Here is a 15916-nt window from a genome sequence, read left to right on the forward strand (position 1 = left end):
TTGGACACGATTTTAAAATTAGAATCAATGAACAGAATATCTTCCAATAGCTGTTCAGAAGGCAATGATTTTATAGCTACAACAGCGGAACTGTCTGTCCTATCCAATGCATCAATTACCTCCATTATTTTGCTGTAATGTTCTGCATAATAATTAACAGCATCCAACCACGTTCCCCAGCGGGTCAAGACTGGCTGCGGGGGTAAGGGTATTCCAGGGGCAATTATTTGGAACAACAACACTCTCATTGTAGTATGTTTGATTGAATTCTTGTCTACACCGAACTAAAGTTAAGCTTTGACTATTCCAACCACAGTAATGCAAAAACAAGTGCTTATATAGGTATACATTAGCTGTAGCTGCTCTGTCTATTTGGACCGGTCACATCTCTTAACATGAACTGCTTATACTACGAGACCGGGCGGTCGCTCACCTCTTCTATACTACCGTACATCGGCAACCTGATTGCATGCTGCGTGTGGCAATTCAACGAAGTCTATTCATAAAACAAGTTTCATAACCTGTGTTTTCTCTCTCCTAATTTTAAGTGTGGTAAAAGTATCTTATAAAGTGAAACATACTTCGAAATACTGTGTAAACAAATGTTGTTACCGTTTGTAGTTAGTTAACTTTGAAAAGCATACAGACGAATTTTTACCACACTAGAAGAGGGTAGGAAATGGGCCCCTGAAATCTGTTGTGCTCAATGTATTTCTATTAACTTATCGGCTAAAAGGATCCCGTCATATGCCTTTTCCACTTCCAATGATGTGACGGGAAGCTAGGTATCGTTGAACATACTGTTACTTTCTAGGAACGACGGATCAGAAGATTACTGATTCAGAACTATAATGTGTTGGGGTGTAATATGTCTCTCAAAATAACTTCTTCGATTCTCACCTATTTTTTCTTTCCTCAAAACTTTCGGATAGTGAGCGAATGAACACGAGGAGCGTTTGCTTCAGGATTTTTCTGAAATGAAAAGATGCTACCAGGACCAATAGGGCCCAAATATTCTGGCAACTACTGCTGAATACTCAAAAGAGATGTACAGCCTAAAATCTGTTTCATGCACATTTTAAGTCAGTATGATTTTAGGTAAAATATTACAAGGTATCAATACTAGAAAAGTCTGAATTACATTTCATATTATTACTCAACAACCCTGGGTGATAGAACATTTTTGAAGACAGATTTGAAAAGAGTGCGAAAAATTCTATAAGAATCACCCATTATTTATCTTTTAACAAAAAATATGTTTAATTTTCTTGGCCAGTGATATTAATTTTCTTTGGGCATTTTCTAATTTAGACGAATTACTTGTAATTCAGTTCGAGACTATAGATGCATATTCAAGTTTCGATTGTATTAATGTACAATAGTGGAGTATTAAAGAATAGCCAGGAGTAGAAAAAGAATAAGTTATCGACCGTATTATTCCAAACATTTTGATACATGATAATATAGTTTACTCTGCTTGTTTGAGGCTTGAAAGTAATGTAGTTTTCCCTAAGATAGGTTACTAGCCTTATCGTTAGGTAGTCCAGTAGTGGGGCTGCCACTTTTAGCCTCTGGACAGGCTCGTCGACCAGGAAGACCGTTAAGAAGACTGCTAGATGGGGCCGAAACAGGTCTACAGAGGCCTAATTCGTGAAGGATGATGATGATGATGATGATAGTTTACTCTCTGTGAATACTGCAAGGTGTTTTACACAGTCGAATCTGCTTATTTTAACATTATTTAGGTAATAGTTGTATTTTAATGAAGAAGTTTTCCTCGCTAAGATTGTTACATTAGTTTTGGAAACATTCATTTACGTAGGCCTACCATTGTCATCGACCACTCTGCGATTACGTCAATGTCACGTTAAAGAGATTGCCAGTCTGTAATACTTTTGATTGTACGGAAGAGTTTTAAATCATCGGCGAATAATATACAAACAGAACTTATTCTTTTACAGATATCGTCAGTGAAGATTATAACCCACCGGCTTAGCTCAAAGGTGCTTGTCTTCTAATCCGCAGCTGCGCTCGAGCGTGGATTCGATTCTCGGATGGGCTGATTACTTTTTTTTATCCGAGATCGTAAAGAGAATATGTGGCGAATCCTCGGCCTCATCTCGCCAAATACTATCTGGCCATCACCAATTCCATCGGCACTAAATAACCCAGTAATTGATACTATGTCGACAAATAACCAACTAAAAATAAGATTGTAAATAGAGATCCAAAATTTAAAATTTAGCGATAAATATAGACTAATAATACACAGTGAAAATTGTTTAGATCCCAAAAGTTGTAAATGTCCACCTTTGAAAGAAGCCACGTATGTCAAATATCTGGGTATCATTATTGATCAGAATTTAAAATGGCCTCATCACATTACTTATCTTTGTAAGAGGCTTCGTAAAACAATTTATAAATTCGTTAATCTTCGATGTTGCTTACCTATTAGAGTTCTACGAAATGTTTATTTGGCCATTATTCAGTCTGTCATTCAATATGGTATAATTGTTTGGGGTGGAAGTACAAAAATTAATCTTAGTCCGTTAAATTTACTACGAATAATTAAAATTTGTTTGAAGAAACGTTTCGATTATCCAACTAAATTAATTTATTCTGAATTTAATGTATTTAATATTGAACAAATTTATAAGTATACGCTGTTAAAATTTTATCATAAAAATCGTAATAAGTTTGTATTACAGACACACAATTATGACACAAGACGAAATATTAATTCAACATTAGTAGAACCTAAATGTCTCACATCTGCTGGTCTAAAGCATAGCATAAATTTTGGCCCTCGGTTGTACAATGCTTTAGCTAAATTACACCCAGAACTTCTAACATGTAACCCACTAACATATAACAAGAAAATTATAAACGTGTTAATATCTTAAATTTGATTAAATAAATTTATAGCCTATGTGTATGAATTAATCAACCTATATTATATTTGTATTCTATAATTTTGAAATATATATTAGTCCTACTTTTCACGTGCGATATTATTCTTCTATAGTGTTAATATTATATTATATAATTCCATTGCCGCTGTAATTATATTTTAGTTCCTATTTTATTTTACTTATTTATTTTTATTATTATTATTATTATTTTTATTTTAATATTATATCTGAACTGCGACCGAGCACGAGCGCTGCTCATTCGGTCTCAAATTTTGTTAATACTACTGTATATTTTTTTTATATTGCTTGTATTATTTTATTTGTATTTCTCTTTGTTTGTTTTGTAATTATATTTCTTTATTCTGTATATTTGAAATAAATAAATAAAAAATAAAGTTCCTTGGGTTACTCCACATTTCAAGTTATATGGATCAGAGAGTACTATATTAAGAAGTTATACACAGGACTATATCTTAAATACGAGAATTGTAAACAAAGTAGTGCCAACATAGACAGTACGAACATATTGAACTTACATGAAAAAGACATTTACATCCCTTCAATATAATCACCAGTGTGTTCCTGTATCTTTTGCCAAATCCATGATAACCATAGAATGTCGTAAGCGAGGTTGTTTCTGTTGAGCTCTCTGATGGACTGTCCTACTGCATGAAGCTCTGATGCAATATCTGGAAACCTCTTGCCTCTAAGCGGTTCTTTTAACTGTGGAAACAAGTCGTAGTCACAAGGACTCATTCAGGGGAATACGGAGGATGTTCCAATACTTTCCAACCCCATCTCGGTAGCAATTCAGCCACTGCTCCTGCAACATGACGAGTATTATCATGCTGGATTGTCTCTCAGGAAACGTGAACGTTTGCGCCGCATAGCTGGACGTAGGTTGTGTTCGAACCTTCACATGCCCATGCCCACGTCTCGTCAATGGCAAAAATACAGTTGCAAGAATACATCCCCTTTGTTGTGATATATCTGTAGGCAGGGTTGAGGTATTGCGTATCGGTGCCACTTCTGTGGTTCTGTCAGGTTATGAGGAACCCAGCGTGCTGCAGTTTTTCTCAGATGGAGGTTCTCTTCAGGATGTGTTATACACACAGTATGATGACTGAGGCCAACCTCGATGGATAATTCCCGTACAGTCCAGCGATGGTGAACTTGCTGTTATTGGCATTAACACTTGTTAGTCACAAATGCACGGGCGACCTGTGAGAGTCACATGTGCCGTCTCATTCTGAGAGTCACACGTGGCGTCTCATTCCGACCCGTACGAAATGTAGATACCCATCTTGCAACCGTCGTTGCCACAAGCTTGAAGTAACCCTTAATAAAATTGGCGTGCATTTCTACCACGGGCTACGTCTATTTTTATCTTTGATCGCTGCTCAAGTTTAACGAACATACTTTAGAGCAGTTAAAAATAGTGCTCCACATTTAACCACGCATAATATCATCTGTTGTCATAGCAACCGGTTTTATCATTCAATACATCGACAATACCTCCAACTACGATCACCAGTTGTCTCGTATCGCAAGCGAATGCGCATGATCCATTCCCGGCAGTGTTGCCACTACTTTATTTATAATCCATGTATAATGTTCCAGTCAGTTTACTTAACTGACAGAAAGACCTATATTTCCTAACGATGATTTGTAATTGGTTTATTTTACAATGTTTTTTTCAATTACTATGGTTATTTAGCGTCTGAGTGAAATATTTATTTATTTATTTATTTAAATCCACCACCAACAGAAGCAGGCTTCCAAATTACAGGTGGCTTACATAGATACATACACAAAATACATAATAAGAAAAAAAAAACAACACAAACGAAAGAAAGAAAATACATAACGATAATAGATGCTAGATTATAATATTGCAGTTAATATAGTGCCAAATGTTAATATAATGATGCAAAATTATTTAAAAACTAGAGTAAAAACATTATAATACATATATATATATATACAGACACACACACACACACACACATATATATGTGATGATGCCAGCGAAACGAGTCCAGGGTTCAGCGCCGAAAGTTACCTAGCATTTGCTCTTAATGGATTGAGGTGAAAAACCCAGAAAAAACCCTCAACCAGGCATCTTGTCCCAACCAAGATTTGAACCTGGGCCCGCTCGTTTCACAGTCAGACATGCTAATTATTACTCCACAGCGGTGGACTGATGATTATGGTAATGGTGATAATAATAATAATAATAGTAGTAATAGTAATAACAATAGTAATACTTGAGAAATTTTTAATTTTGTCTTTTTCGATAAACATGCTGTAAGATAAATACCGGATCCTTGTGGAGTAGAAGGCATTAATGTCATCCACATATTATTAAGTACAGCAGCGCCATGTTTAAAGTGAGGGTTGGATCCCAGCTCTGGTTCCACGAATCTGCGTGTGTACGACCGCTCACCAGAAAGCCAGTAATGTATGAAATTGACATTGATTACGGCAGTAACCGTGGTCTCTGCTGCTACATTCTTTTGTTTATATTCTCTGCGAATATAGTTCCTTTTCACATGCTTTTCATTTATAGACTGGTTTCCAAAGCGACAAAGATTTCTTCTTTATATATCTGCTTTCGTCTTGTATTTCCGACACTAGACACTATTGAACGAATATTTTCTTACATCGAAGAAAATTGAATCAACTATACCAATTTGTGTTCGTAATTTTTCGAACGTATTTTGCACCGTTGATTCAGAAGTAAAAAAATGAATGAAATAAGGCACCGGTTGCACAAGTTGACACCCGATCATTGTTCTCGGGCCAGATAAGGACATAATCCAGGGACAGGTTGCCAACATTTCTTCTCTTGTCTGGCATCTCATTACAAGCTCAACAGCGACGTTAAGACCATGCAGGGTACCCCGATTGTGGGGCCCAGCATACCTCAGTAACCTGAAACAGTGGTTCGATGTGGAGGAAATGCCATGAGAGTTATGGAAGAAAGTCAGTTCTGGAACATTTTCCTTCATTGCTGCTGCTATTTCCACTCTGCCATTGCTCCAGTACCACCGTTTCGTCATTTCTTCGTCTTCAGACAGTCTCTGTAGTTAAAGTTAAATTGTGAGTAACCATGGAAAACCTTCAAGTTGATTAAAGGAATGACTGAGTGTCTAACTGACTGATAGGCTGAGTGGCTAACAGGCTGATAGACTAAATGAGTGCCTAACAGACTGATAGATTGAGTGGCTGATAGACTGAGTGACAAACAGACTAATAGACTGAGTGGCAAAACACACTGATAGACTGATTGAGTGGCAAACAGACTGATAGACTGATTGAGTGGCAAACAGACTGATAGACTGAATGAGTGGCTAACAAACTGATAACCAACTGAGTGGCTAACAGACTGATAAATTGGGTGATTAACTGACTTAAGACTGAGTAGCAAAACAGACTGATAGACTGGCTAACAAACTCATAAACCGACTGTCTAACAGACTGATAGATTGAGAGGCTGAAAGACTGATAGACTGGACTTAGTAGCTAACAGATTGGTAGGCTGAGTGGCAAAACAGACTGATATATTGAATTAGTGGCTGACAGACTAATAAACTGAGTGACTAACAAGTTGATCGATCATCTGAGTGAAAGACAAATTGATTGACTGATGGCAGACCGATTGACTGTTTATCAGGTTAACTGACTTGTTGACTAACAGATCGACTGACAGAACGAATTAATTTCTGTCTGGCAAACTAGCTGAATTTCTTACTGACAGACTAGATCAATTTCTGACTAGCGGACTAACTGAATTTCTGACTGGCGGACTAGCTGAATTTCTGACTGGCGGACTAGCTGAATTTCTGACTGGCGGGCTAGCTGAATTTCTGACTGGCGGACTATCTGAATTTCTGACTGACAGACTAGATGATTTCTGACTGGCAGACTAGTCGCTTGTCTGACTGGTAGATTAGCTGAATATCTAACTGGCTATCTTACTGGTTGAATTTCTAACTGCCAGATAGCTGAATTTCTTATTAGCAAATTAGCTGAATTTCTGACTGGCAGACTATCCGCTTTTCTGACTGGCTGAATAGCTATATGTCTTACTGGCTGGCATACTAGCTTAATTTCTGATTGATAGACTGGCTGAATATCTGACTGGCGAATTAGCTGAGTCTGTCTGGCAGAATGGCTGAAATATCTACCTGGCTGGAATATTAGCTGAATTTCTGATTGGCAGACTTGGTGAATATCTGACTGCGGACAAGCTGAAGATCTGATTGGCGAACTAGTTGAAGATCTTACTGGAGGACTAGTTGAAGATCTGACTAGCAGAGTAGCTGAAGGACTGACTGGCAGAGTAGCTGAAGATCTGATTGACGAATAGTTGAAGATCTGACTGGCGGACTAGTTGAAGATCTGACCTGCAAACTAGCTGGTGGACTGACTGGCAGAGTAGCTGAAGATCTGATTGACGAATAGTTGAAGATCTGACTGGTGGACTACTTGGAGATCTGACCTGCAAACTAGCTGGTGGTCTGACTGGCAGAGTAGCTGAAGATCTGATTGGCGAATAGTTGAAGATCTGACTGGCGGACTAGTTGAAGATCTGACCTGCAAACTAGCTGGTGGACTGACTGGCAGAGTAGCTGAAGATCTGATTGGCGAATAGTTGAAGATCTGACTGGCGGACTAGTTGAAGATCTGACCTGCAAACTAGCTGATGGTCTGACTGGCAGAGTAGCTGAAGATCTGATTGACGAATAGTTGAAGATCTGACTGGCGGACTAGTTGAAGATCTGACCTGCAAACTAGCTGGTGGTCTGACTGGCAGAGTAGCTGAAGATCTGACTGACGGATTAGCTAAAGATCTGACTGGCAGACCAGTTGAACGTCTGAATACTAGAGTAGCTGAAGATCTGACTGACGGATTAGCTAAAGATCTGACTGGCAGACCAGTTGAACGTCTGACTACTAGAGTAACTGAAAATCTGACTGACATACTAGTTTAAGATCTGATTGGCAGATTAACTAAATATCTGAAAGGCAAAGTAACTGAATTCCTGATAGGCATACTAACTGAAGATATGACTGCCAGACTAACTGAATTTCTGATTACCGCTCTAATTGAATTTCTGATTGCCGGACTAAGTAGCAAACTGATTCACCGATTGATTGGCAGATTGATTGACTGGAAGACACACTGATTAACTGACCGGCAGATAGGCTGACTGAGACAAAACTTGACTGATTATCTTATTTTTGTATCAGGGATGCCGTGAACTGATATATCCGTGTAAATCTCAAAATGATAATTTTGAATCTCCTATAACGAGAATGTGAGAAAGGGAACTTGATTGTAAAGTCAATGACTACTACCAATTCTGGGAGTAGCACCCTGCCTATTTTGTCCGGACTTCATCTCTTTCTGTCACGGGTATAATATAAAATAAAAGAGAGGGTAGGTTACCCAGTAGCGAAACCCATGTCGCTTATAATTATTTATTAGACAATTTACTTTTTTTTTTTATTTTATCTAAGTCTTTTGAAGTTAACCGCCTGTGGAAGGACTTCAGAGCTCTAAACTATGTATTTTTTTCTCGTCTTTGTCTTCACCGCTATTGCAAATTCCTTTCCTTGCTGCTGCTCCTTTTTTTTAATTTTATTTTTTTATTATTTTTCTCTTGGTTGAAATAAAACCAAAGCCACATCCAAAGAGAGGTTTTACGACCTTACTGCACAGCAATGGTGCATCTCAAACTGACGATGGCTTTTAAGATGGTTGACTGATTCTTCTTCTTCTTCTTCTTCTTTGCCGCCACCTCCTCCTCGTCTCCCTTTTTATCCCTCATCTCCCACCAGACACTCCACCTCTCCCTCCCTTCCCCTATTCATTCATTCTCGCTCTTCGTCCTGTTTTCCTTCGTCAAACTGCTTCAATGATCTCCGATCCGTAACGTTAGCAATGACGATCTCTTCTGGCAAAAGTGACACATGTCAAATATACGAGCTCCGGTTCTCGTAATAAATTTGTCATTGCACTCCACTGAACGTTTAAATATTGGGTGAGGCGTTAAAAAATTTCACAACGAATCGCGATGGATAGCACATATTTATTCATTTGTTGATGAACATAACAGGCAAAGCCCAATTACAATGTTCACGACTAACAAATTAATTGATAAAACATAAACAAGGAAAAGAAACATACACTTATTAAAAACTGAAACAAAATAGAAAAAAGGGAAAGAAAAAAAGAGAAATTCAAATAAGGTGTGAAAGTAGCTTCAAATTAACTAACAACAATATTCTGTAAAATATGATAACAAATAATTCTGTATCTAGAGAAATTCATATTGAAAATATCAACATTCGGATGAGGATGTAATTTATTGTATAACTGTAACATTTGGAAAACTGGGGAATTTTTGTGGGATTCAGTATTTGTCCTTGGTATGTAAAACAAATTTCGAAATTTCGTTTTAAGCTTAGGTGCATATAATGTTATATAATAAAATAAACCAACACAGTCCAACTTATTGTTAATAACTTTATAAAGAAAGTTTAAAGATTGACAATTTCGTCGAATTTGCAAACTAGTAAAATGGAAATGTTGAAGCATTGTAGCATAACTCTCATAGGTAGGATAATCATTATAAAGTCTGTAATATAACCATTTTAGAAATTTATTTTGAATTTTTTCTAGTAACAGAATATATTTGTTAGTAACTGGGTTCCAGATAACAGCAGCATAGTCTAATTTAGATCGAACAATGGAATTATACAAAATTATTATAGTTTTCACTTTGAATTTACAAGAATTTCTCATAACAAAACCTAAACTTTTATAGGACAAATTTATAATATTATTAATATGACTATGAAATGTAAATTTACTGCTAAATAATATACCTAAATCTTTATGTTCATTTTCTGCTGGTAAAACTTTTGCCTCTATTTTATATGAAAATTAATTGTATTTTTCAATCTAGAAAAGGTCATATGTATACACTTATTTATATTAAATAACAATTTATTATTAATACTCCATATATGTAAGTTTGTAATATCAACATACGATATTAAATAATACGATAAGTGAAAAAGAAACTACCAACATCGGCATCCCAAAGGGAACCTTATTGCGTCCTGTTATGTTTAGTATACAAATTATATTTTGTTATTTTCAGATGTTAACATTACTAAAGGTAATATTTATTACTTTTTAACTTTGCTCTAGGGTATGCCATTAGGAAAGTTCAGGATAACAGAGAGGGTTTGGAATTGAACGGGTTACGTCAGCTGCTTGTCTATGAGGATAACGTGAATATATTAGGAGAAAATCCACAAACGATTAGGGAAAACATGGAAATTTTACTGGAAGCAAGTAAAGAGATAGGTTTGGAAGTAAATCCCGAAAAGACAAAGTATATGATTATGTCTCGTGACGAGAATATTGTACGAAATGGAAATATAAAAATTGGAAATTTATCTTTTGAAGAGGTGGGGAAGTTCAAATATCTGGGCGCAACAGTAACAAATATAAATGATACTCGGGAGGAAATTAAACACAGAATAAATATGGGAAATGTCTGTTATTATTCGGTTGAGAAGCTTTTATCATCCAGTCTGCTGTCAAAAAATCTGAAAGTTAGAATTTATAAAACAATTACATTGCCGGTTCTTCTTTATGGTTGTGAAACTTGGACTCTCACTTTGAGAGAGGAACATAGGTTAAGGGTGTTTGAGAATAAGGTGCTTAGGAAAATATTTGGGGCTAAGAGGAATGAAGTTACAGGAGAATGGAGAAAGTTACACAACACAGAACTGCACGCATTGTATTCTTCATCTGACATAATTAGGAACATTAAATCCAGACGTTTGAGGTGGGCAGGGCATGTAGCACGTATGGGCGAATCCAGAAATACATATAAACTGTTAGTTGGGAGGCCGGAGGGAAAAAGACCTATAAGGAGGCCGAGACGTAGATGGGAAGATAATATTAAAATGGATTTGAGGAAGGGGGGGATATGATGATAGAGAATGGATTAATCTTGCTCAGGATAGGGACCAATGGCGGGCTTATGGGAGGGCGGCAATGAACCTCCGGGTTCCTTAAAAGCCAGTATGCAAGTAAGTAACATTACTAAAGGTAATATTTATTACTTTACAGACGATACCATTGTCATATTTACTGGATGCTGCTGGGAACATGTTTTTAAATGGATAATATTGGCTTTAATTTCAATTGAAAATTGGTTAGATTTTAATCTGCTACCTCTGAACATAGATCAAACAACTTACATTTCCTTTTCTTTAATTAAAACAGTCGTCCCTACAGTGGTAAAGAACTATAATTTAAAAATTCGTAGAAATAATTGTACTAAACTACGTTCATGTGAAATATTTAGGTATCTTCATCGGTCAAAATTTATAATGGAATTTTCATATGAACTACTTATGTCTTAAATCACGTAAAACTCTGTACAAATTTGTTCAACTGCGGCACTTTATGCCAGTAACACTATTTGGAGTAACAGTCTTAGCCTTAGTTCAGTCTGTAATACAGTATGGAATTATAGGATGGGGTCGATTGTGACAAACTACCATTCGCCCATTAATATTACTTACTTACAAATGGCTTTTAAGGAACTCGAAGGTTCATTGCCGCCCTCACATAAGCCCGCCATCGGTCCCTATCCTGTGCAACATTAATCCAGTCTCTATCATCATATCCCACCTCCCTCAAATCCATTTTAATATTATCCTCCCATCTACGTCTCGGTCTCCCTAAAGGTCTTTTTCCCTCCGGTCTCCCAACTAACACTCTATATGCATTTCTGGATTCGCCCATACGTGCTACATGCCCTGCCCATCTCAAACGTCTGGATTTAATGTTCCTAATTATGTCAGGTGAAGAATACAATGCGTGCAGTTCTGCGTTGTGTAACTCTCTCCATTCTCCTTTAACTTCATCCCGCTTAGCCCCAAATATTTTCCTAAGCACCTTATTCTCAAACACCCTTAACCTATGTTCTTCTCTCAGAGTGAGAGTCCAAGTTTCACAACCATACAGAAGAACCGGTAATATAACTGTTTTATAAATCTAACTTTCAGATTTTTGGACAGCAGACTGGATGATAAGAGCTTCTCAACCGAATAATAACACGCATTTCCCATATTTATTCTGCGTTTAATTTCCTCCCGAGTGTCATTTATATTTGTTACTGTTGCTCCAAGATATTTGAATTTTTCCACCTCTTCGAAGGATAAATCTCCAATTTTTATAGTTCCATTTCGTACAATATTCTGGTCACGAGACATAATCATATACTTTGTCTTTTCGGGATTTACTTCCAAACCGATCGCTTTACTTGCTTCAAGTAAAATTTCCGTGTTTTCCCTAATCGTTTGTGTATTTTCTCCTAATACATTCACGTCATCCGCATAGACAAGAAGCTGATGTAACCCGTTCAATTCCAAACCCTGCCTGTTATCCTGAACTTTCCTAATGGCATATTCTAGAGCGAAGTTAAAAAGTAAAGGTGATAGTGCATCTCCCTGCTTTAGCCCGCAGTGAATTGGAAAAGCATCAGATAGAAACTGGCCTATACGGACTCTGCTGTAAGTTTCACTAAGACACATTTTAATTAATCGAACTAGTTTCTTGGGAATACCAAATTCAATAAGAATATCATATAATACTTCCCTCTTAACCGAGTCATATGCCTTTTTGAAGTCTATGAATAACTGATGTACTGTACCCTTATACTCCCATTTTTTCTCCATTATCTGTCGAATACAAAAAATCTTATCAATAGTCGATCTATTACGCCGAAAACCGCACTGATGATCCCCAATAATATTACTACATAAAATAATTATTAAAATACGTATCCGAACAGAATTTAATATCACCGCCATTACGGATACTATAGAATCTTACCGCAACTGGTGTGAACATGTATTAAGAATGCCCAACAATAGGTTACCCAAGAGACTATTGGACTATACACCTCATGGAAAACGAGACATCTTTCTGCTATTCATACGTTCTCACTTTCTTAATATACGTATTGTTAAATGTCTTCTTATTCGCCTCTATTAGCCAATTATACGCACTCTTATTTACCTTCACCTCTTTCTTCTTTTGATTTCTTTTCGCCCCCTTTCTACTCATTTATTATCTTTTTGCATTTATTTATAATCTCTATTCTTCTCTACTTACCTTATTTGTTACATCCTTCTCTTCATCTGTTATATTTTTTTCTTTTCTTATCGTCTTCCATTTTTATTTTTTCGTATTCTTTTCAATTATCACCCATTTCCGTGTTACACCGTTATTCTATAATTATAATCTCTCTCTTACCTTTCCTTTCTCTTCATCTGTTCAAATATGTTTTTCGTCATTTTTCATTATTTTCTTACTTTCCTTTTTAATTATCGCCTTTATTCTTCTTTAATATGTTTTTCCATTTCTATTTCAATCCATTTTCTGTGTTCTAATATTATCTTCCTCCTTTTCTCGTTCAATTACCGTCTTTCTTTACCCTAAATTCTCTTATTTATTTTTCAATATCCCATTCTCTCCTTTGAAATATCTCATTACTTCTTTACCATCTTTCTCTGTTCTTAACGATCTTCAATTTTTCAATATTGTCTTTCTCTTATTGTGTCAAATATTGTTCTCTATTATTTAAAAATCTTATTTTTGTGTCTTTTTCTCAGTTTTTAATTATCTTCTTCTCTTTTTTTTTCAACATTAACATCATCTTCCTCTATGAAATATTTTCTTCCCTCTTTTTTATATATTTGTGATTTTCCGTCGCTTTCATCAGTTCTTAATTATTTCCTTCCATTTCTTTATTAATAGTGTTTCTCTCTTTCTCTGTGAAATATCTTATTCCATTTATTTTTCAAACTTCTTCTTATTTTTCGTCTTCTTTATGCATTCTTATTTTTTTCTTCAATTTCTTTTTTGAATGTTATCTTCCTCTTCTCCATTTATCTTCCTTCTCTTTGACTATATTCCATGCCTTCCTCTTTTTTACTTTAGCCTAACCTTCATTTTTTTCTTAATGACTGTTCTTATATTCTTATTTTTAAATATCTTCCTTATCTGTTTTTAGTTATTGTCTTTATTTCTGTTTTATTTTAAAAATTTTATTTCCTTGTCTAATTGTCGGTTTTTTGTCCTTTATTAATACTTTTACTTTTTTAATTATCGTCTTTTACTTTTATAAATACCTTTATACACTTTAATTAATCCTTTCCGTCAGAATGAGTCCATTTGGAATCATTAATATTTCTGTAATTTCTGTCTCATATGATTTGCCTTGTGATGCGATTTGGTATCCTCAGAAGTAGTTTCGTTCTTTACCGATAGAGTGTAGTACCCGCCAGTTCCTTGGCCAGCTGTTATTGGGAAGAGGATTGCTCTGTTTTTTTGTTTCCTCTTTTCTTAGGACAAAATACAAAATAGATCGGAAGAAAAACTTTTTTCACCGACAAAAATAAATTCAGGTCAGAAAGAGTTAAAGTGTCTTCCTCTGTCTCTTTTAAAATATTTTCCTGCACTTTTTAATATTGTCTTTCGTTATTATTCCTTTTTCACTTTTCTCAAAAATTCCAATCTAACCTAAGTTAATCGTACCTCAGTTGCTTCAGCGAAGATGATGTGGTACAGGTCGTTGCTACAGTCTATGAGTTAAGAGAAAGGGAAATTCATAATATTTTATTTACGATAGTCAGGCAGTCGGTTATTATGAGGTACAGAGTCTATGTCGAATCAGGGGAATCATACTTTGAACACAATCCGCAGTAATTTGTTAATTTTCTTGCTTTTCTTATGCACAATTCTACAGTACTAATTTGATTTTCTGTTAACTAATTATGGTTTGTTAATAGTACATAATGCAACGAGCCTATAATGGTAGTAATTAAGACGCAAGTATGTTTGTTTATGAAACGAGCGTCTTAATTACCATTATAGGCAAGTTTCATACGACTTTTTATGCTCGACCATATTTCTAACTTGAAATTATTCATAAGTTTTCATGTTATGCTTATGTAAGTGACGAACGGAACTGACCTGAATTGTAAGATGTGCGCAGACGCGAAAGTATTGATTTTTTCCGAGGCACGAATATCATTGACCTTGATATAACCTAGAGAACATTTAGTCTTGATATAACCTGGAAATTGATTTAGAATTGAAAACGAGATGAAAAATTGAATTTATTTGAATATTATTTACAATTAACGCTAATTATTATAGTAACAGAACATAACCTTCTGCGACAGTATTGGATTTCCAGCCTCAGTGACATTTCCCTAGTTGTGTTTCGATTGCATATCCGAGAATAATCGAAAACCTGAACTTTAATGAATAGGTGTACTTTAATGACATGCATTAAAGAACTGCTACCAGGTGTATAATTACTACATTTCGGCATGGTCGACCATAAAATAAATTATATTTGTGTCACAAATAAAGATCAAAGTGAGATGATAAGGCATAGTTTTCAAATAAAAATATTTAACACTCTGTATCTTGTGAACAACTAGTTTTTGACTATTGGTTTAATATATATATAATTGTTTAGTTGGGTGTTTTCTACAACTTCCGGAAGTTTGTCGGTTGAATTTAGTTTCACCCTGTATATATATATATGGCTTAACGTGCCGGTATTCTGGGAAATGAGTAGTAGCGAACTAATTACAATAGATAAATGCTTTTCCATTGCTAGATTGCTAGCCATAAGCTCACTCTCCTCACCCTACACTTCGCCACGAAAGTTTATATAGTTCTTCATCATCATCATCTTCTTTTTTTTTCAGTATCATCGTCCTTTTGTTTTCTAATAGATGCTCTAATAGTTGGCATCATTAGAAATAAATGAAATAAAATTAATTCTACACATATGACATAATTGTTACGGCGTGTCTCGTGGCATTTCTAACAGCCCATCATTACCTAATACACATCAATTTTTAATTGATAGCCTCCATATGATAGG

The sequence above is a fragment of the Periplaneta americana genome, chromosome 15 (genome assembly GCF_040183065.1).
Source record: "Periplaneta americana isolate PAMFEO1 chromosome 15, P.americana_PAMFEO1_priV1, whole genome shotgun sequence".
Taxonomy (NCBI): domain Eukaryota; kingdom Metazoa; phylum Arthropoda; class Insecta; order Blattodea; family Blattidae; genus Periplaneta; species Periplaneta americana.